At 38.1% G+C, this 23,811-nt stretch overlaps 1 protein-coding gene across 7 annotated transcripts in view; it reads left to right on the plus strand.

Annotated features, from left to right (window-relative positions):
* The first annotated feature begins 15,944 nt into the window (after positions 1–15,944).
* The window catches only part of PTPN13 (protein tyrosine phosphatase non-receptor type 13), a 204,421-nt gene continuing 196,554 nt past the window's right edge, over positions 15,945–23,811 (plus strand). For all 7 annotated transcript variants that reach the window (XM_032400721.1, XM_032400723.1, XM_032400726.1 and 4 more), the window contains exon 1: positions 15,945–16,456. The gene's annotated coding sequence lies outside the window, so the exon portion shown is untranslated. The remainder of the gene's footprint in view (positions 16,457–23,811) is intronic.

Here is a 23,811-nt window from a genome sequence, read left to right on the forward strand (position 1 = left end):
CTGACTAGGTAATTTCACATGTTTCTTAAAGCAAAATGACATCAAAATGTACACAGTGAGAAGTCTTACTCTTGCTGCTGTCCACATTCGGGAATGCTGTCCATTCCTCCCTGTTCCTTACAAGTAACCATTTTTAATAGCCTTTTTAATTAATTCCCACGTGCACTGTTCTATGTCTTACTTTATTTAACATAACAATTTTTTATGTTAGTTGGGGCGCCTGAGTGGCTCAGTCTGTTAAGCGTCTGCCTTCGGCTCAGGTCATGATCTCAGGGTCCTGGGATCAGGTCCCACGTTGGGCTCCCTGCTCAGTGGGGAGTCTGCTTCTCCCTCTCCTCCCTGCTCCTGCTCTCTCTCACTATCTCTGTCTCTCTCTCTCAAATAAATAAATAAAATCTTTTTTAAAAAATTAATTAATTAAGGGTGCCTGGGTGGCTCAGTTGGTTAAGCGACTGCCTTCAGCTCAGGTCATGATCCTGGAGTCCCGGGATCGAGTCCCGCATCGGGCTCCCTGCTCAGCAGGGGGTCTGCTTCTCCCTCTGACCCTCTGACCCTCTTCCCGCTCGTGCTCTCTGTCTCTCATTCTCTCTCTCTCAAATAAATAAATAAAATCTTTAAAAAAAAAAATTAATTAATTAAATCAGTGGTTTTAATTTGGCTAAATTTTGAATCATTTTCTATACTGTTAAATAGTAATTACTTAAAATTTAAATAACACACTGCTTTATCAAAGATTTTAATTTCTCATATTTAAAGAAAATATTGTTCTTGGTATAGTCAAAGATCATAAAACAAATGCTAAAAGTCTAATCACGTTGAAATCAATTTTTTTTCAACAAGATTTTAATGGGAAGCTATGTGGCTTGGAATTGTATAAATAATTAAACCCTTTCACCTTTCTTTCTATCATTTATTTTCCATCCCCCCCCCCCCCCCCCCCCCGCCCGCCCCGCAACCTGGGCAGCTCGGTTGGAAACCTATTTCTTAGGGTGGAGCTCATAATGGGGACTTGGTAGAGGAGACAAAGAAAAAAATGCAGCACATAACTATCTACCAAGTTAACCTAGGAATACTTCTCTTCACAGGGCTTCACAGCATGGTTGGTTTGGCTTGGAACTGTGAAATCAAAGGAGAGTTTGTTTTTCTCTGGCCCTTCTAAGATTCTTCCCAAGAGCAAAGCCTATTCTATATTCATGGGGAAATCACTATTACAGAATGTCAATGGTGTTTGAATGAATGGTCTTCTATTCCAATTCAAATTAATATTATCTTTTGGGTATATATTAAATTTATTGGCCCTCTTCTATTTCAAGTGGGAAAAGAAATTACTTTGAACATAGGGAGAGACCTAGGAGACAATCAGAAGTCATTGCACCATGTCTATTTGAATTTCTTTAGGTATATGAACATACTCTTGTCTCAAATAAAAGACAACAGAAAGAAATGGAAAAATCAGCTGCATGCCTCAAAACAAGGAGAGAAAAAATTTCAAGAAATATAAAATAATGAGAAAAAATTAACTATCTAATTAATAACTGCCATAAGTAAAGAAGGTATATGCCCCTTCCAACTCTCTAGAGGTTAAAAAATAATAATGTGCTATATGGGGCACGTGGGTGGCTCAGTGGGTTAAGCATCTGCCTTCAGCTCAGGTCATGATCCCAGGGTCCTGGGTTGGAGTCCCACATCGGGCTCACTGCTCAGTGGGGAGTCTGCTTCTCCCTCTGCCTCTCCACCTGGCTTATGCTCTCTCTCTCTCACTCACTCTCTCTCTCTCAAAATAAATAAAATCTTTAAAAAATAATAACAATGTGCTATCAAAAATATGATAAAACTGTCAAATTATAGATTATATTAGTTCTCTAATTAGGAAAATTAAGTCAAGATTCTTCCATGAAAATTATATATATTCACAAACAGGAAAATAAAAACAAAGAAAAACAATTAGTACTTTATCAAAACTTCACCAATGATATTTCAATCACATCAAATCCTGCTGGCAGATGTTCTGTCTGAACAAATGTATATGTTCACTCTTACTCAGTTTTGCATAGTGAAGTTATCTTTTTTTGAGTTGTGCATTATTGTATGTGTTCTTTTTGGTGAAGATGAGATGTAAGAAGTTGAAATTCTGGGGTGCCTGGGTGGCTCAGTGGGTTAAGTGCCTGCCTTCGGCTCAGGTCATGATCCCAGGGTCCTGGGATTGAGTCCCACATCAGGTTCCCTGCTCGGCAGGGAGTCTGCTTCTCCCTCTCCCATTCCCCCTGCTTGTGTTCCTGCTCTCACTATCTCTGTCTCTGTCAAATAAATAAATAAAAATCTTAAAAAAAAAAAAAAAGAACTTGAAATTCTTTGTACAATCTATATCTATGCATCTTTCACTATCAGTTTTTAAAAATAGGAATAGGAATAAAAGCATGACATAACAGTTGAACTGCATGTTATTGGGTATTATTAGTTGGCATTGAGGAGTTTCTAGAAATTACAAAAACATGTTAAGTCATTCATACCTATCTTCAAACACTGAGGTGGCAAGTGAATCAAATGATTTGCTGATGCCTAAATAAAAATTTATTCTCTATTAAAATATTATTAATCAGGTGCCAAGCATATTAAGATTTCTCAGGAACCTTATAGTGAATCTATAAGCTTTTTTCTTTGTCTTCAAACACACAGGCAATATTTATCATATATAAAAGTGAAAGTAACAACAAATACCAAATTCATTTATGAAAGAATAGAAAAAGGAATCTCTAGTTCTTTCAAAGTCAAAAACAATCCATGTTGGCAAGAAGAAATTTAAAAATCCAAGGCAAAATAATGAATACATTTTTCTTTACATTGTTAAAAGTACCGTATAAAACGATATTATTTTCAAGGGAAAAATGCCGTATTACTAATATAAATATATGCCTTTCAGAGAATGATTACAATAGCAGTATGAAACAGACAAAATCAAACAAGAGTTTTTGTACTTATCTTACAAATATTAACTCAGGACTTTGATTTTACCAAAACTATATAAACCTTAATTTCATTCATGATCATATCAAATTAACTACTTTGGCTCTTTGTATTCTCCTTCATTACAGGCCTCTTGTGCCTTAGAGCTGTTACATTTTACTTGGCTTAATCTATAACTAGAGCAAGACTGAAATAATCATCTGTGTCATCTAAAGAAAACATACTTATACGACACTGTGGGGGAAGAGAGAGGCAGTGGCCTGGCACTGATGACCACCAAACAGAAACTGGGAACTAAACCAATGGACCCTGAAAGACTAGTAATTTGATAGAATATTTTCTATAGTAACTGAGAAACCAATGATACTTCACATAAAATATAATCTCTTTTGTAAGATTTCTGCATTTTAGTTGATAACTACCTTTATATTTTGATTTTACTATTGTGGTTATAATTGAATATTTTATTAATACAATTGTTGAAGTGATATAAAGAAAATTAATACATTATTTTATGAAAATGTTATTGTATTATTTTTTAAAATTCATTTAAAGTTTATTTTAAGTTGAAATAGCTCATAAAGTTCTTGCTTGTTTACTTAAAGATTCAGGGAAAAACTTATTGTTACTACATCCATATAACTTGTTCACCCTATTCTTGCCAGCCTTTGAACCAAACTCCGCCTATAGTACACCCATGCTGGGGATACTAAAGTAGCAGATACTGATGATTGCTTCAATAATCCAATATCCATTTCTAAACCCTGTTTCCCATTCCTGCCTTTGCTAGAGGCGAGAAAAGCTAAGTACTTTCTTCCTTGCTTTCCTTGTAGTTAGCAGAACACAATTTTGGCCAATAATATGTAGGTAAACACATACTGGACGATAGTCTTTTGGGAAAAGCTTTTCATCTTATATATTTTATACATATGTATTATATATAATTTATATTATATTATGTATATTTATATTATATATATTATATTTATATTATATATATAATTTTATTTTATATATATATGGAGAGAGAGAGAGAAAACAGGGAAGGCTGACCCCATACTTTTCCATTATTCTGTTGGTCTTGAAAGAGAATTGAATATCTGCAGTTACAGCAGTCCTATTATGATTGTAAGAAGAAAGCAAAGAAGAACTAACTGCACTGACCCAGGCTTGGACATCAGAAGCAGTTGCCTACCACCTGGCTTCTTATGAGAAAAATAAACCTTTCTGTTTAAGTCATTACCTATCAGATATTTTATTACTTGGAGCTAATAGCCTTTCTGATACACTGTCCTCAAAGAGTCTATTTTCTACTGAGAAAAACCTGGTCAGATGTCCAAAGTAAAAGGTAATGCTTTAACTAAAGGCTATCTCTCCTATCTAAAAAAGAATGGTACGGATTCCCCACCACATCCTCCAGCAATATTCTGATTATCAGAATCTGAATATTTGCTGAACAGAAGTGATGGTCTCTCAAAGCATCTATTTGAAAGAATTTACACACAAATACTTTCTATGTTTGGCTAAAGAACAGGGAAAGAGTATGTGTATGAGTGTGAGTATGTGTGTAGGGTGATGACAACAAAGAGAAAGGCATGGCATGATGACTATCTCCCTTTACTTCCATCCATTTAAAATAGTTAATTTCATCAGAGACATGGTTTTATTATTATTATTATTTTAAGATTTTATTTATTTATTTGAGAGAGAGAGAGAGCGAGAGAGAGAGCACGAGCAAAGGGGAGAGGGAGAAGCAGACGCCCCCTGAGCCAGGAGCCCGATGTGGGACTCGATCCCAGGACCCTGGAATCATGACCTAAGCCAAAGGCAGATGCTTAACTGACTGAGTCATCCAGGCACCCCTCATTAGAGATATTGTGATATAATGAACATAAGCAGTGCTGCTTCGAGAATCACATGACCAAGTATGGCACAATTGTGGCCTTACTTCTGTAGTTGAGCCTAGCCCAGCTCTGGCTCATTATTGACAGCTTGGGGAGCACCAAGAGATGATCTCCTTGACACCAATTCTGATTGTCTCATGGAGGGTATAAGCAGCAGTGGAAACAGCAAGCACCCTACTGCAAGTGATGTTCAGGCATTAGACTTTCAGGAGGAGGTTTGTGTATAAGCACAAAGTCAAACATTGCAGAACATGTGTAAAACATCACTTGGAGAATCCTGGAAGTATGGGAGGAAGTCAACACATTTTCAGGAGTCTGGGGTCCTATGTATGGGAGAAGATGGGGCTCAGTCTGTTTTATTAATATAACTGGAATCCATCCAGTCTATAGCCCAAGCTGGTGAGAGTTTTAAGGACAGTGGTTTTTGGCTGATAGATACTTCAACTCTTCATCTAATTCAAGTTGCCATCGATGGTACGGAGAAGACTCCCATTCAGAGAACTGGACAAGAGAATGGAGGATCACTCAAACTACAATGAGGCAAAGGAATGCTTATTGAAAGCTGAGTAATTGGAGAATATTCTCGATCAAAGGGAACAGATTTCTTTATTCTTTGAGTTCATATTAATGGCAAAGTTCAGTAACTGTTTTGAAAGAGTAGAAAAGTCTCTTTCCCCTCCACACTCCAAGAGTATATATGCAATATTAACATTGCTTCTATTTGTCCTCACCCCTCTCTCGCTCCCCTTCTCTCAGTAGAATAACAAGAATAAAAAGATCAACCAACAATCAACAAAGATTAGTATCTTCTGAACACTTATTGCATACAAGACATTGTGGTAAGCACAGTATGGGGATTTTTCAAAATAAAATAGCTCTATTAAATGACCTTCATTTAGTCAAACCGTAAGATTAACTGATGTTTTCCATTCCCCCTATAAAAAAGACTGATGTCCATGGCCACTGAATGTTTACTAGTGGGCTATATCATAGCATACCTGCACATTTATGCTTCCTCCAGCTGAGTTATAACTAACAGCAGCCAATCATTCATTCCCTTAATACCATCTGAGTGTACACTATATGACAGGCTCTATTCTAGGTGGTAGGGACACAGCAGTGAATAAAACAGACTAAAATTTTGACCTTCTGAAGCTTACATAAAAATCAGTTTTTTTAGCAGCGCCTGAGTAGCTCCGTTGGTTAAGCAGCCAGCTCTTGATTTTGGCTCAGGTCATGATCTCACATCCTGGGATCCAGTCAGTGGGGAGTCTGCTTAAAGATTCTTTTTCTCCCTCCCCCTCTGGCCCTCCACCACCACCCCTCAGCCTAGATCACGCGTGCACACACACTCTCGCTCTCTCGCTCTCTCTAAAATAAATAAATCTTAAAAAAAAAATCAATTGTTTTAGTTTCCCAAATTCTTAATGTTAATTATTCTTGCTAATCTAATTAGGTAATTTCATTTTTATATACTTTATTAAGTGTAAAGTGCAAAGTGAAAATAAAGTTGAAATTTATTTATTTATTTTTTAAGATTTTATTTATTTATTTGAGAGAGACAGAGCATGAAAGAGGGTAGGGTCCGAGGGAGAAGCAGACTCCCCGCGAGCAGGGAGCCCAAAGCGGGACTCGATGCGGGACTCGATGTGGGACTGGATCCTGGGACTCCAGGATCATGACCTGAGCCCAAGGCAGTCCCTTAACCAACTGAGCCACCCAGGCGCCCTAAAGTTGAAATTTAAAAAACACTTAAAGTAGTGAATTTTAGGTTATGTATTTTTCACCACAATTTTTTAAAAACTGAAGCTGAATGCTATGGAAAGACAAATTACTGCCATGAATTACCAGAGGCGAGAAAACTGTAATATATTACACAAATGTCCTTAAGTTATACATTTCCTTTAACAAAAACCAAACCAGAAAATCGTAGATTTTGCATTTAGCTAAGGTTTATGTAAAAAAAACAACCTACAACTCTCAACAGCAGATTTATGGTCAGAAAAGCCTTGGCCCGACATCAAAAGATTGACTAATGAATGTATAATGATAGATTTTTGGTAAAAATAAAATACTTAATTTGCATATGTATAATCTTTAATAGTTCTCTACTTTAACTTTAAGGTCAACTAAAGAACTACTCATCCTAATAGCTTCAATTCTCTAAGAAATTTCCTCTCCCCTGGTTGTAAAATGTGGCAGGTTCAGCATTTCTCCTGTTTATAGGAATATCCTAGCTCAGGATTTGGCCCTAAATTGATCATCAGTGTCTGCAGATAAGACTATTTTTCCTCTTCAGTTTTCTATTAGAGATTATAGGAGAAGATGTAAAAATCAACCAACTTCTAAGAAATTTTTATGAAGTGATGCTTTGTTTTATTAAACATTCCGACTCGGCCTAACAAAGCCTCCTTTAATGATCAACTTTCTTGCACAGCCGTTTACTCCCATCAGACAGTGGGAAATCACTCTTTAAAACAGAACTTTAAACTAGAAAGCTTAATTTCTGATTTGGTCTCCATTTCTGGGAACACTTAAGAAAATCAAGATTAGCAGTCATGAACCCTAAGGTAAGTCCGTATAGGTCAGATTTAGATGACAGCATGTTCATATTAAATTACTTTGTGTATGTTCAAACATGGCTTAGTTTCAAAAAAACAGAAGGGTTATGCTTATTTGCCATTCTCCCTTCAACCAAACTGAACAGGCAGTTACATAACTTGCCAGGACAAGTAGTAGAAATGAGTCAGAGACAGGACCAGCCCTAGTAAAAATTGTGAATTAAGCAGTTTGACTTCAGTGCCACACCCCTTTAGTACTACACATACTTCCCTGATCCCCTCCCTTGGTATCATCAGCCCTGCAGGTTACCCTCATAGCACACACCTCTCCCCCACCAAATTCTCTCTCACTCTCTCTCTTCCACTCACACTGAAACTAGCTTCCCTCTTTCCTTCTTCCCCTTCACTAATTAAAATTTACCTCTCCAGTATCTCTTACCCTCAGGGTTTAATGTGACAACTACCTAATCTGATAAACCAATCTATACTAATGTGCTAAGAGAGAAAGCTGGAAGGTAAAGTGAATTTTAACTTCCACATTCTAAAGTTAATACCTTTGCAGTTTAACTCATTAGTGACTAAGAGCAAGAATTTCTAGTCAAGGCATTCAGGAAATATTTTGGCTCAGGCAAAGCCATTAAGCAACTGGCAAATGCAGGAGTACGTGAATGTTTTTAGCCTAACACACTTCTGGCCCTATCAGAGGAACTAACAAGCCCTGGTCAATTTGGGGCCAATAGGGGGAAATTGGAAAGAGCTAAGAATCTCGCTGGTAAAGAAGAGTGGAAGTTACAGGAGCAGCACAATCAATTTTTTCTGACTTAACCATAGGACTAGCTAGCCCTGGTACCTGATAAAGAAAGATTTTATTTATTTATTTATTTATTTATTTATTTATTTATTTATTTGACAGAGAGAGACACAGCGAGAGAGGGAACACAAACAGAGGGAGTGGGAGATTCTGAGCCAAAGGCAGACGCTTAACGACTGAGCCACCCAGGTGCCCCAACAATATATATTTTATACCAAATCCAGAAACTTGCTTTATAATGAAACAATTATTCTCATTAAACATAGCAAGAATGCTCATCATATCATGAAAGGATATGATAGCAATCCAGTGAGACATGAAAGAGAAATACAAAATTAAATACTGAACATAAGTTAGGATTGTCATTTGTTTGCAAATTATATGAAAACACCAAGGATCAATTGAAAAACTTTTAGAAGCAATAAAAGATGAGTTAAGGTAACCAGTTTTTAAAATTAACATACAGGGGCCCCTGGTGTCTCAGTCGGTTAAGCATCTGCCTTCGGGTCAGGTCATGATCTCAGGGTTTCTCCCTCTCCCTCTGCCGCTCTCCCTGCTTGTGCTCTCTCTCACTCACTCCTCAAATAAATAAATAAAATCTTTTAAAAAAATTAACATACAAAATGAAGAGCTTTCTCATGTATAAATCATAACCAGTTAGAACATACAATATAAAAAGAATCCTATTTATAATAACAATACTTAGCTAGAAATGAATACTAAAATAAATTAATAAAATTTACTTCAAAAATGAATTTGTAAGACAAAAATGTTTGAATACAGAAGAGATGGGGCACCTAGGTGGCTCCCTTGGTTGAGCATCTGACTCTGATCTCAGCTCAGGTTGTGAGTTCAAGCCCTTGTTTGGTCCACTATGGGTATGAGCAAAAGAAAGAGAAGAGAAGAGAAGAGAAGAGAAGAGAAGAGAAGAGAAGAGAAGAGAAGAGAAAGGAAGAAAGGAAGGAGGGAGGAAGGAAAGAAGGAAGAAAACAAAAAAAAGAAGAGATACTTTTAGATTAAATACCAACACTCAGGGGTGCTTGGATGGCACAGTCGGTCAAGCGTCTGACTCTTGGTTTCCACTCGGGTGGTGTTCTCAGGGTCTTCATCTCAGGGTTGTGATCTCAGGGTTCTGAGATCAAGCCCCAAGTTGGGCTCTGTGCTGGGCATGGAGTCTGTTTGAGATTCTCCCTCTCCCTCTGGCCCTCCCCCCTTGTGCTCTCTCTCTAAAATAATCTTTAAAAAGATAAATAAATAAATACCAACACCCAAACATCATATAATTCTAATACCTTTTAAAAGTAACCTACATATCCAGTATAATTTTAATGAAATACCTAACAATACTTTTGGGAATTTGACAAAATAATTTAAAAATTCATTTGAAAGATTAACCTTTTAAAAATAACCAAGAAAAGGGGCGTCTGGGTGGCTCAGCCAGTTAAGCATCTGCCTTCAGCTCAGGTCATGATCCCAGAATCCTGGGATCAAGCCCCACATTGGGCTCCCTGCTCAGCGGGGAGCCTCCCTCTCCCTTACCCTCTACCCCACTCCACCACTTGTGCTCATGTGAGCTCTCTCTCTCAAATAAAATCCAAAAATAAATAAATAAAAATAACCAAGAAGATCCTAAAAAGGAAATAAATGAGGAGGAAGCACACTAAAAGCTATTTTTTTAACACTAAAAGCTATTAAAATAAATTCTAAATCACAATGGTTAGCAGCACACCAGGTACAATATATGATAAAATGGTTGACTAGATATAGTATATAATAAAGGAGGAACATGCATCATTCAAAAATGGTGTGGAGAAATCTAGCTATTTCTTGTGTATCTTGTCAGATACACCCATACACATGTTCTTTTTTGAAGTAAGGTTAGCTCACATCCTTATCAAATACATTTTTTTAAACATTGTAATATCCTTTGATCTCTATTATCGGATCCTCTAGATATGCCTAGCTCTTTTGAATGGCTGTATAGTATTCTGTTGCTTAGATGTGGCATAGTTTACTTAACTTCTCCCTTTTTAATGGACACATAGGTTATTCCCAAACTTTTGCTATTCCTTAAAATTCAAAATACATTTTTTTGTACTTGGTCCTGTCTTACATGTAAAGTAGAGCTGTAGGTTTAGCTTCTAGAAGTGTAATTGCTGTATTAAAGAGTAGGCACGTTTTACATTTTGTTAAACAAAACTAAGCTGCCCTCTAAAGAAGTGGTACAAACTAGTTACAGTCATTCCCAATACAGATGGAAAGTTTGCTAGCACACTTGGTTTCCTCTCAGCCTCACCAACACAGCATTATCAAACTTTTTTGATCATTGCTAATCTAATAGGTACAAATGCTCTCATGTTGCAGGTATAGTTTTCTTTCTCTTATTAGTATTTTTTATATGCTTACAAGCCATTTTATTTTCTGTTACTAAAAATATTCTTCCTTTTTTTCTTCCAGACTTTCATGGCTTTGTTTTTCACATTTTATTCTTTGATCTATGTGGAATTCATTTTGGTGATAGCAGCAGATACCCACTTATCCCCCAAATCTTAAAAGAATTTGTTTATTTTGCTACATAAAATACAAAGTTTCTATATAGTAATAAAAACAATGAATACGAAATTTACAAAAGAAATTCAGAAAAGCAATGCATATTTGAAAATAAAACAACTGTATAAAGAAAAAAAAACAAAAATAAGGTGTCTATAACTATCAAATTGGAAACATTATTTATTTATTTATTTATTTATTTATTAAGATTTATTTACTTGAGAGAGAGAAAGCGCGCACATGCGCAAATGGGGGTCAGGGTGAGGGCAGAGGAGAGAGAATCTTAAGCAAACTCTGTGCGGAGCTTGGAGCCTGACACATGGCTCAATCTCAGGACCCCGAGATCATGACCTGAGCCAAAACCAAAAGTCAGGTACTTAACCAACTGTGCCACCCAGGCGCCCCATGGAAAAAATTTTTAAAGACTTATAATATCTGGTATTGGTGAAAATATGTGAAATAGATACCATCTCATGATTGTTGGTAGGATTATAGCTTGGCTTATTGCATTTGGGAGTGCATTTGCAATGTCTTTCATAATACATAATGTTTATATCCTTTAGCTTATTCCACCTAGGAAATTTATCATATAGAAATATTTACATATATGACCAGAGATATGATCAAGAATATTTATTGCAGTATTGTTGATAGTCATAAGATTAAAAACAAAATAAATGTCCATAATAGTGGAATGATTAAATAAACTATGGTTGCCCATATATATTATCCAGTGACAAAATCAAATTGCTATACAAAATAATATGATTTCTGTTCAAAAATACATATATCTCGGGGAGTTTAGGTGGCTCAGTCGGTTGAGCTTCTGACTCTTGATTTTGGCTCAGGTTGTGATCTCAGGGTCCTGGGATCTAGCCCTGCATGGGGCACTGCAGTCACCACAGAGTCTGCTTGTCACTCTCCCTCTGCTCTCTCCCCCACCCCCTGCTCTCTCTCTCTCTCTCAAATAAATAAATAAAATCTTTTAAAAAATATATATATCTATTTATATGGCAATATTTATACCAACTACTGTTTCTCTGAGGATTAGAATTACAGTAAACATTGCATTTCTGAAATGTTTTTATTTAAAATCTTTACAACATGTATGTGTCACTTTTGTTATAAAAGGTCTAGGATGTTAAGAAGACAAACTGCCAGCTATAAAATAAATAAGTCATGGGGATGTAATGTACACATTGGGACTACAGTTCATAATACTGTATTGTATATTTGAGAATTGCTGAGAGTAGCTCTTAAAAGTTTTCATCACAAGAAAAAAACTCTTTTGAAATTAATGGAATTTAAATTAAATAAAAAATTCAGTTCCTCAGTCCCACTAGCCACATTTCAAGTGGCTAGTGGCTCCTGAATGGAATAGCACAGTTACAGAACATTTCCATCATGGCGAGAAGTCCTTTTGGACAATGCTACCTTAGAGGCTAGCATAGCTGATTTTTCTCTTAAAGACTAAATAAAAATGACTTCTCTAAACAAACAAAAAGGTCAACAGATTATCACTACTAACATAAAGAAACTAAATAGCTGGTCTTAACAGGCTCCCAAGTGGCTCAGGGACCTCAAAATATTCATCACTTAGAGACCAACCTTGTGTCACACTCTAAGTCAGGAATATTTTATGTGGGACCCATGGATCACCCTGTAATGGACTCCTTGAGATTGTATTCCAAGTCTGTGTGTTTGTGCATTTTTCTAGGGAAAGCATCTATACATTTCAACAAATTCAGAAAGGGGCTTATATCTTTCCAAAATGTTAAGATTGTGTGCTTCAAATGCCAATGATTTAAAAATACCACCTTTACCTCAAAGGTTGAAATGAATTCTAGGCTAATCTAAATCTGTAAATAGCTATGTTTTCCCAGCTGGCTTCTTGTGTTCATCTCAATATGAAATATTTGTATTCTGGCTTGTACCAACTATGTTAGTATTTTTCCTCCTTTAAGCCCAGAAACACATTATCCTTTTTTATGCTTACAGAGTAAGGACTGTGATGGGAACTCTGCCCAGGGGAGAAGCAGAAGCAAGATAAGTAGTCCACCAAAACATGAGCAGGTAATTGGAGCACAAAGTCTGACAGTGCTTAAGGAAGACTTTGTGAGACAGTACTGACACTTCCAAGTGAACCAAGAATTAGCTGGGGAAAAATACAGCAATGGAAACCAGATAGGACTACAATCACCCTCAGGCCCATTGAATAAACAGGTTATTTTCTTTTGGTGTTGGCTGAACTCTCTTTAGAATGTGAGAATTCCCCTAGGATGGAGAGTTACATGACAGCAATGGCACAGATAACTCTAAACGTTGGGAGGCAGCCTGGTAGCTCCGTACAATGAAAGAGCACAGCATTTGCACTCAGAACACCTAAGTGCAAATCTTGACAAGTCACCTCTCTTCTTTGAGTGTCATTTTCCTCATTTATAAAGTGATATAGCCTGTAATGTTCTTTCAGTATTCAACGGGATTACATGAAACATGTGTATGAAAACTGTAAGTGCTGTTTAAGAAAATCAAACAACCATAACAACAGAAGGTATGCAGATTTTTGGAATTAGTTCTAGACTTATTGAGAAAAAAATTTTTAAATAGTGTCTTTCGGGGAGCCTGGGTGGCTCAGTTGGTTAAGCGTCTGCCTTCAGCTCAGGTCATGATCCCACGGTCCTGGGATCGAGCCCCTGCATCGGGCTCCCTGCTCAGGGGGAAGCCTGCTTCTCCCTCTCCCACTCCCCCTCATTGCGTTCCCTCTCTCGCTGTGTCTCTGTCAAATAAATAAATAAAATATTTAAATATATATATATATTTAAATTATCTATCCTAAATTCTTTAAAAGTTTTCATTAAGGAATGATGTTGGATTTTACAAAATCCTTTTCATTATCAATCGAAACACTCATACAGATTTTTTTTTCTTCTTTGACTTACTAATATAGTCAACCAAATGAATAAGTTTTCTATTACTGAATCATTCTTATATACCTGGCATAATTCTTCTTAATTTTGCCATTGCATTTGTAACATAGTTCTGGGGTCTACATGTATCTTAAGTATTTTAATTTTACATTATATCCAAAAGGAGATTAACTTGTAGATTTCTCTTTTGTGTACTCTTTACACTCTTTATCAGGTTTTGGTATCGTAGCCATTTATTTTAAAACCAGCCTTTTACCTCATACAAAACAGAAGGATTACTGGTGAAAAAGCCTTGAGGGCAACCACCTGAAATGGCCTTAAGGGGCGGGGAGGGGGGGGAACAAGGCTCACAACACTGGTTTGTCTACTTTTGAGAAAATTTGCGACACTATACTCTTCATACTTTCTTGAATTTGCAAGCTATTCCAAGTATTATGGATTTGCTTTTCTTTCTAATAAATATATGAACTTTCTTTCAATGACAATGACCTTAGCACTATTATACACGAACCAGAACACTTAAAAACTCCTATTTCAGAAAATAGGGGAAGGACTGGGGAAAGGGCTCTAATCCTTCACTTCTGTCTCTAGTTCAGCTGGGCTGGTCTTCTCACTGTTAGTTACTATCACAACTCTATTCCTGCTGTTGCACTTTGGTTTAATGTTGTTTCCTTCATTTGTCTTTCCTCATGGGTGCTTCATTCATCCCACTACCTACTCTTCTTCAAAGCCCAGTTTAAATTCCCCTGCTCCTTAATATGACTAATTCAGCCCATTCAACCTACCACATACTTTCATCTGCTATTGTACTCAAAGTTTGGCTGCACATTCTAGCCATAATCTCAAATTGTTTCAAGAATGCTACTTTTCTTTCTTAGGCGCTGTGGTTAGCTCCCTGAGGGCAAGGACCTTATCTTAAAATTTTGCTGTGCATTTTCCATTGTATTTAGTGCTGTGAGTAATTACATTCAGTGCATACTTGCAAGGCATATTTGACTAAACACATCCATCACAGTTATTCATTTAGTAAATGAGATAATGAGAAGTCAAGTGCTCGCCAAAGGTAAATCATTACTATTAATTCCCTCATTCATCATACATGTACAGCAGCCTCAGGGGCTAGGGAACCTAGAATTGCAGTTTTAATTTCACCTCAGATCTCTCCATTTTGGAGCCAGCCATGAAGTTTAGATTCACCTAGGGCTCAACACTATCAGCCCAGGACTACGTTTACCCCCAGGTCCCCTATCCAGAGTGGACCAGGTTACCTTATCCGAGAATAAACCCAAACTGTTGAAACTCAAATGACAAGATACTGTTTGCTCATGAATTCAGGAAGTCTTCTTTGTTAATTGTTGAAACCCAAATCTTTCTGTCTGCAGGAGGGGTATAGCTGCTAGGACATAACTTTGCCAAGTGGCAATGTGTAGTCCTATATAGAAAAATGAATATTCTTTATTTTATTCGATTACGTCGAACCTTTTAATTTTTTTAACTTTAGGATTATCTTAGTTTCAGAGGAATTTTAACAGAAGAATTTACCTACTTTTTCCAAAAATATTGAGTATTTGAGTTTCCCCGAGGGCATCTGGGGTTGACGAAGTGCTGCCAGCACACCTTTGAAGATCACTTTACAACTGTGGGAAAACTCACCGAGCTGTTTTCGTTGACCCCGCCATTTCCAAGTTGCTATATTGCTGCAGGGAGCTGGCACAGCCCTGCTCTTTCTCTCTTCCCTCTTCTCCTCACCCTTTCAAAGCCCAAATCCGCCCGGTGAGAATATGGAAACAAGGCTGGAACCCAGGGAGGGCAAGGGGGGGAGGGGTTATTTAGAGTCACAGGGGAAGAGCAAGCAGTTAGACATTTTTCACTCTCCCTCACACTCTCTAGGGCCATAAAGTTGTTTCTGAAGTTGGAAGCGTGGGGGCGGTCGGCCGCGTTTTCAACTTGGCCTAAAATTAGGAGTCCACACTGCAGGGGAGAGGAACTTCGCTGCCCCGCGACCAACCTGAGCGTCTGGTTAGCCAGAACACTAAAAGCCAGGCCCTAGGCACCGGTTGTCATGGGAACCGGGGCGCTGGTCTCCCCGGCGACCTCGTCCCTAGGGAGGGGGCGGAACTGGAGGCCGGGAGGACCAATGGGGCGGAGGGGAGCGCCCGGTCGCGGATCGCTCTCCTCCTAGAGCCCGGGAAGGCTTTTGAGTGACAGGAACGGGGGCGGGGCCGGCGCGGGTGGCTGAGGTGGAGCCCGTGCTGTGCTAGTAGCTCCCGCGGCGGTGGTGCGGCGAGGCTCACACACCATGATCACGGCCCCTAGAGACCGTCTTGCGGGCGCGCGGCACTCCCTAGCTCCCTGGTCCGCCTCAGCCCCCTCGGCAGCACTCGGAGCCGGCTGCAGCAGTTGAGCCGCCCCTCGCCAGAGGGTTTGGCGAAGCTCTGGGAGGCGCGCGGAGCACAGGAGGGCGGAGAGGGTACTCCAGCGCTCGGGGGTCAGGCGGTCGGCCGGGGTCGCGGCTGGAGGGGCGTTTCCGAGGCGTGGAGGAGGAGGAGATGCTGCTCCTCTTCTCCCCCTCCCCAGGCTCCTTCTTCAGCTCCTTCGGCCCACGCCCGCAGCCGCTTGACGGAGAGGAGGTGGTGGCTCTCGGCGCCCGAGGCTGCTGCCGGCGGCCCGCCCCGACGCCGCGTCGGCTCAGCCCTTGCCTCGCGCTCCAGTAGCAGGACCGGGTCTCCGGACGAGCGGGTAAGGACGAAGAGCAGCCCTGGGCTCTTGGTATGGATATGCGGTAGTGCGAAACAAAGTACACCACGCTCCCTGTCCTCCTCTCCCAGCTTTTGCTCTGGCCCCTGAAACCGACTCCTCTGTTGCCCTGGTGGGGAAGGAACTTTTCTTTGGTTTTCGTGGTGAGGTGGCTGGGGTGGGGAAGGATGAGATGAAATTTCATTGTGAATTAGGTAGACCCACCTTCTCCGCGGAGGAAAGCCGGATTCTTGAGACTGAAACCCCAGAGGGGGAGTAAGAGATTGCGAGGTAGTAGGGAGTGACATCGCCCCATCCTGCTAGTACAGCTCTGCGCTGTGCGTGCTGTGGGAAGGGATCCCGAAGTCTGTTTCTAATTTCTGTAAATGACTGTGGACATGGTGTGGTTAGAGGCCGCCCAGAAGAATGTGTATATGTAAGGGCTCAGGGAAGAGGGGGTGGGAAGGGAGGAAGAGGGGCAGAGGGAGAGACACTGCCTGATGCAAGCTCTTTAATTGCTTTTCTTATCCCTGCCTCAGTTAAATCCCCCACCCCCACCCCGCCTTTGCTCATTGCTGGATTCTGAGTACAGAAAGTTGGAAAGCTAAAGTTTGCTAAAGTCGAGTAAGTTCTTACAAAGTTTAATTGCCCTATGTTGTGAATATATTGGAGAAGGGGGGATGGGGAGAAATACTACGACTAAAATAGATTTGTAGCAATACAGTTTTCATTGGCCTTATACATATATGATTGACACCTCCACACACTTCCAACTAATCTCTTCGACAGCTTTGTGTTATGTTCGTTTAATTGCATCTTTGAAACAACAAACGCGGTGACTTCATAGGGAGCTGCCTGGAGCTGAGTTTACCTCTGAGAAAATGGGGCAATCGGGTTTGTTTTCAAGGCGGGGACCTAAACAAAATGTAGGACACCTGATCTGCGGGATGAAGGGCACTGGTAACTAATTAGCAAGACTTAAAATTTTACATCTATAGAGTTTTACTGAAGGATGGGAAAATAAAGAAAAGTCGCTGTATTATGAAACAAGTGTTGGTATTTTCCCAAATTCGTGATGACTTGGGTTAGCAGGATCAGAGTGAAAACTTGCATCATGCTCACTGGTTGCTTTTGGTGGTGCTTTGATAAACATTATTTCTCCTTTTAATATTAGTATTTTTTATTACGTCTGTGCTTTTTTTGATTCAGTAAATTCATACAGAGGCGAACTAACTGCTTTTTTAACCAATCCTAAATTTATTATACTTTTCCATAATAACATTGTGTCCTAACTTTGATGTTCTAGAGGCTTTGTGGGAGTATTGTGTGGGGGAGAAGGTAGGATGGAAGCTGGAATTAAGGTTAGAAAAGTATCTATGGTTAGTTATTAAGAAAAGATTAATTTGTAGTGACTTTCACTTTTACAATTAGAGAATTATGACTTTTACCATTATTTAGGTCTGTCTTTTGAATTTACATTTGTGCCACCAAAATGTTTACTTCATGTAAAGCTACTTAGTTTTTGGAGGGTGATTACTAGCATCCAAAAATATTTATAAATAATTTTTCATGTCACACAAATACACAAACTGTTAAAACCAATGCCAATTTAAAGGATGAATTTGGGCACTGTAATAGGGATTAAAAATTGTAGAACTTACATTATCTTTTCCTGGAGGCCTTCCTCCAATGCAGGAAGTGAGTGTGAGAATTGGCTAATCAGTTGTTTCTGTGTAGATAATAGGTATCATTCTTTAAAAAAAAAATGGAGTTTGTGTATTCTTTATTATTAAGAAAAAACAGGTCTAATCCTTGCTTTGTTCCACTTTTAATAGGCTAAGGATTGGATGGGGGAGCATTGTAGCTTCTCTTATCAATTGAGTATATTTTTTTCCAGCTCATCAAATTGCCCAGCCTCAAACATATGGGGGGCAGGGTGGGGGGGCGGGTAGGACTACTGGGGATAAGCTACCGCTGCTGCTTCCTCTTTTTTGACAAGAGTTTGTAATTTTTAAATAAATTATGAAACATTTTTTGGAGTATAATTAAATAATAATTAATACCATTTGAAATTGAAAAGAAACACTACCATACACTAAGCCAGTGCATTTATGAGTTAATCCTGTCAATGTATTCTTATTTTGGAATATGCTTTGGGAGAAGTCTGTGCCATTAATTAGAACAATGAGCTGAAGGTATTCTTTCGTGCCTCTGATGTAACTAAATGTGACTCATTTGTGTTAATGTCACTTTACAGGGTAGGGGCCTGAAAAAGGAGAAAAGATACTGAGTCTTAGGATAGAAGGATTAGTGCTGATAGGTAGGGAGTGGGGGTCTGTTGCTTTGGATTTACCTTTTTTTTTTTTTTCCTGAGAACCTTTCTCCCCTAATTTGAAAATTAAGGTGGGTTCAACTCAGGAACTGAATTTTTAAAAGATTTCTTTTAATGAGTAAATTAATGTAAGACTTTCAGTGGCCTAGGTTAAAATAAAAGTTCTACACTCAGTGTAAATATATCAAAACTACGGTCTGCAAACTGCTCTGTGAGGAGTTCCAATAATCCTTTAAGTGGAGGGGGTAAAATGAAAAAGTCTTTAAAACCCCTATCTTATTCCTGTTTAGTGTCAGGCAGCTGTGAATAAGCATCTTGTTCTATCCTGTCCGAAGAATGTGTGACTATACCTAATAGCTTATGAGGCAGTAGGAGACCAATTGTTTAAGTTCTTAGGATAAAAGGCAGCTACTCCTAAATGGTCTAGTGTAGCGGCTGGTGTAGATTTGAACCATAGACAAACCTGTTTTTCCCAGGGTTTGCCATCAGATACCTGGATAATGCCGGAACAGGGACTGGTTAAGCACCTGTTTTAGTATGTTTGCCTTATCCTGTGCTCCACCACTGAATCCTGCTTTTTCTTTCTTTTTCTTTTCCTTTTTTTTGTTTGATTCCAGTGTGAAAATTTACTGAAACAAACTTCCCCAGGGAGAATCCTTCTGCTGTAGAGTGTGGACTTTACTGTTTGCCAAACATATGTCCAATCCTAGGGAATATCTTTAAATCTACTTTCCACATCTGTAAATAAATTAATAATATATACCTCCCAAGATATGTTGAGGATGAAATTAAATAATATACATGAAATTGGCAAAGGCAAGTTGACACTCAATATTTAGTTTATTTCCTTCCTTTCTAATTTCTTTTACATAATTGTATAACATTCAGTGATAATAAAAATCTATGATTGGGGGCACCTGAGTGGCTCAGTCGGTTGAGCGTCTGCCTTTGGCTCGGGTCATGATCCCAGGGCCCTGGGATCGAGCCCCGCATCGGGCTCCCTGCTCAGCGGAGAGCCTGCTTCTCCCTCTCCCTCTGCCTGCCATTCTATCTGTGCTCTCTCTCTCTCTCTGTCAAATAAATAAATAAAATCTTTAAAAAAAAAAAATGATTGTATAACCCAAATCACTTCTGAATGTTTAGAATGTGTAGCTCATATTTAGCCCTTAGGTGTTTTGACTTGAATTTGGGTTGTCAAAGAGCCTCTTTGCCTACCAGCAAAGAAATGTCTTTAGTTGCATACTGCGTCTATGCTTAATAAACAGTTTCTCATTTTCTTTCTAGTTTAGTAATACTCAACTCTGGCTCTATGTTAGAATCTCCAGGGTAGCTTTAAAAAGCTTTTATGCCCAGGACTCAACCCAAACCAATTAAGCCAAAAGCTTGGGGGGATGAGACCCAGGCATCCATATTTTTGGAAGCTCCCTAAGAAAATTACAACTTGGAGCCAACTTGTGAACCAATATTCTAGTCCTGTCTAGAAAATGAGTATAGAAAATTTGTCCCCACAAATGCAGCAACATTTTTATATTGTGTCATAGTCCTTTCGTCTTCATTAAGTCATAAGAATTAAAAAAAAAATTTTTTTCAGAAGCATCTATGTATATGCCCATTTACAAGACTTTTACTATTTGAATCAGAATTTAAGGTACGAATATTTCCCTCTACTTCTTTAGTGCTGCACTGTCCAATGTTGTAGTCCAGATACATGTGGCTAAATTTACATTAATTAAATGAAATTTAAGATTCAATTTCTTATTCCCACTAACCATATTTGAAGTGCTCGGTAGCTGCTTGTGGCTAGTAGCTGCTGTATCGGACAGCTCAGATATGGAACATTTCTATAATCACAAAATTCTGTATTACCTGAAGGATTTTTTAAAAATTTTAATTTTTTACTGTAGTATACTTGATATACTACCTAGAGGTTTTGAAATTTATATTCCATTTTCTCATCATCTGAAGTGGGTGTGTATATTCATTTCCCTTAGATTTATAATTTAAAATATAATATATCTTATAGTTTTTTTTAAAGATTTTATTTATTTTCCGACAGAGAGAGAGAGTGAGAGAGATAGCGAGAGCAGGAACACAAGCAGGGGGAGTGGAGAGGGAGAAGCAGGCTCCCCGCAGAGCATGGAGCCCAATACGGGGCTCTATCCCAGGACCCTGGGATCACGACCTGAGCAGAAGGCAGATGCCCAACGACTGAGCCACCCAGGCGCCCCTATAGTTTTTTTTCTAATGTGGAGAAATACCACATATTTGATGCTTATATTACATCTTTCCTCAATCTGCTATACCTAGTTACAAGGTTTTCCTTTTCAAAGTTAACTCAGAGGTGGAACTTCAGTGTACTTGTGTGCATTATTTGTATCAGTATGCCCTGAATCTAACCGATGGCTTAATTGCCCTTGTGTACTCCAACAGTTTCAAGTTGGGAAATAGAGAACGTCATCATTTCAATTCAAGTGTTGGAATTTGATTCAAGGTTTTTCTATCTGGTGAAGGTATTTTTGTTTTTTGTTAGTTTGTTTTTCTTTTAGTTATAGAAACTCTTAGTTGTCATATGATATGATTCAATTTCCCAGCAGAAAACCATCATATTAGTTTTAACATGAACATACAGATGCATGAGAGACTTTATTCTTTCCCACAAGGGCAAGTTTCCCCTTCAACAAAGTATGAGGTTCCTAAACAATTTGAGGTGGTTGGAAGCTAATTCTATGTCATGAATTTTATTGGTGTTTACCACTTGTTAACTACTGATGCACAGCTTAGAAGAAACTATGATGTGTGTAGTCCATCTCTTTTTTTTTTTTTTAAAGGTTTTATTTATTTGACAGAGAAAGACAGCCAGAGAGGGAACATAAGCAGGCGGAGTGGGAGAGGGAGAAGCAGACTCCCCGCTGAGCAGGGAGCCCGATGCGGGGCTCGATCCCAGGACCCTGGGATCATGACCTGAACCGAAGGCAGACGCTTAACGACTGAGCCACCCAGGCGCCCCTAGTCCATCTCATTTTTATACCACCCCCCCAAACACCTAAAATATCAGTTTTCTTTATTGGTTTAGTGTGTTCTGAGTAGACATGGAAACAAATCATTTTCAATTAAAAGTATTTTTTTTTCTATTGGTAGATGGTACATTTCTTTTTACATAAATACATGCTTTTTTTACCTACTGGGGTCAGACAAGTTGCATCCAGGATAATGAGAGTTCTTTTGAAAGGATGCCTGATAGAATATTTTGTATACAATATTGTTTTCATGTTTTGAAGCTTTTCCATTTAGCTCTAATGTAGTCTGTGGAAGAAAAATGAAACTTTCTTGCTGAATAACTTAAATTAAGGTTAGAATGATTATGTAACTTGAGAATGTGGTAGAAATATTCAAAGTTGGTGTTTTTTGTTTGTTTCTTTTTGGGGTTTTTTTGGAAGAAAGATAGAGCCTGGGAATTTTTTAAAATTAGGGAACGCTTTTAAGAAACTTAGTTTCTCTCAGCACTGCTAAGTATTACTTAATGCACTTTTTCTGTAATTTTTAAAATAAACATTTAAATTATTAAGAGATGATTATTTTAGGTCTTAGTGTAGTCAGATATCTCTTCTAGAGAACATTATGTAATTCAGTTTTGAAGTGAAAAAATCAGTATTTTGGTACAGGAATTTCCCTCATTGTAAGGTTTTGATTTATTCCCTCTTCAGTGTCTTTCATATTCTTGACTTGTGCTGAGATGTAATTTTATGGAATTATTTGAACATAGTATAATTCATCCTTCACACAATCTGCCTTAATTTTATTCTGATGCTAATATCTATACTTAGCTTAAGGTATAAGTGTCAGGCCGTATTTCAAATTTATGTAACGTAGCTCAATTTTCTAAGTATTATGTGAAAATCTACCAAAGCTAAAATAGCTGTACTTCATGAAAGCTAGAATAGATGTTTTGTTAAAACAAAAAACAAAACAAAACCCTGATAGTTAAAAAAAAATACAGATAGATATAGACACCTATATCTATCTATCTATATAATATAATAGAAAACTTAGTTCAGGAATGATCAATTATCAAACTAAGAGAGATAAAACTGTATTGTAGATATGTATCATTCAATTGAGTTCAATCAGAACTTCGAAATTCTAGCACTGCTTTGAGTGTATACAAATGAATAGCAAAAAGGAAATGTGTTATTACATAGTACCCAGCAATACTGGTAACTTTAGTTATAATTCAAGTCAGCATACCCTCCAACACTCATATGATACAATTCTTTCACTTACAATGAAAAATCTAGACTGTATTCTCCATTATTAAAATTTAATAGGAATTTCCTTTAATCTTTAAATAAAAGAAAATATTTTAATGTGGCCACATAATATATCATACTCATTGTGTAACTGAAGACCATACTGAGTTATGTTTTTGAGTAAGATTGCATCTGAATCTTTCTCAGTGTTTATGTTAGTACATCAAGACTTCTAACTTCAAAGGAATTTTAAGATTGTATTGAGATACTAAGATTTAATTGAAAAATGAGTGATACTGTTCTTCCACCTAAATGGATACTAAAGAATCACTGTTGGTGAGCCAAGCTAGCTGAGTGTTTTTCTAGTAGCTGTATTGATGAATCAGGACCAATCTGACCACATTCTCATGTCCAGTTCCCTTTCTAATTGTTCTTTATTCAGTAAATATACATTGAATTCCTGTTATCTGCCAGAACCTCTGCGAGGCACAGAAGGGATACATTTCTAAGACAGCAGATAAGTGGAATAATCTATGGACACATAGCTTTAATTACTTGAATTCATGCCAACTAAGTCCATCTATTGACAGGATATATTGACATAGAACAGCTGTGAAGATAAAATTAAACAACATGTAAAATTGCCTTGTAAAACTTTGCAAACACATGTGTACCTATCTGAGTATATATGAATTGTTTTTAGATGCAGCTGTGCATGGTACTGACCACTCTGGAGCTGGTCTGCTTGGGTTTTGATTTCTTTCTTTCTTTTTTTTTTA

This window comes from Phoca vitulina, unplaced genomic scaffold (genome assembly GCF_004348235.1).
Source record: "Phoca vitulina isolate PV1807 unplaced genomic scaffold, GSC_HSeal_1.0 scaffold3, whole genome shotgun sequence".
NCBI classification, from domain to species: Eukaryota; Metazoa; Chordata; class Mammalia; order Carnivora; family Phocidae; genus Phoca; species Phoca vitulina.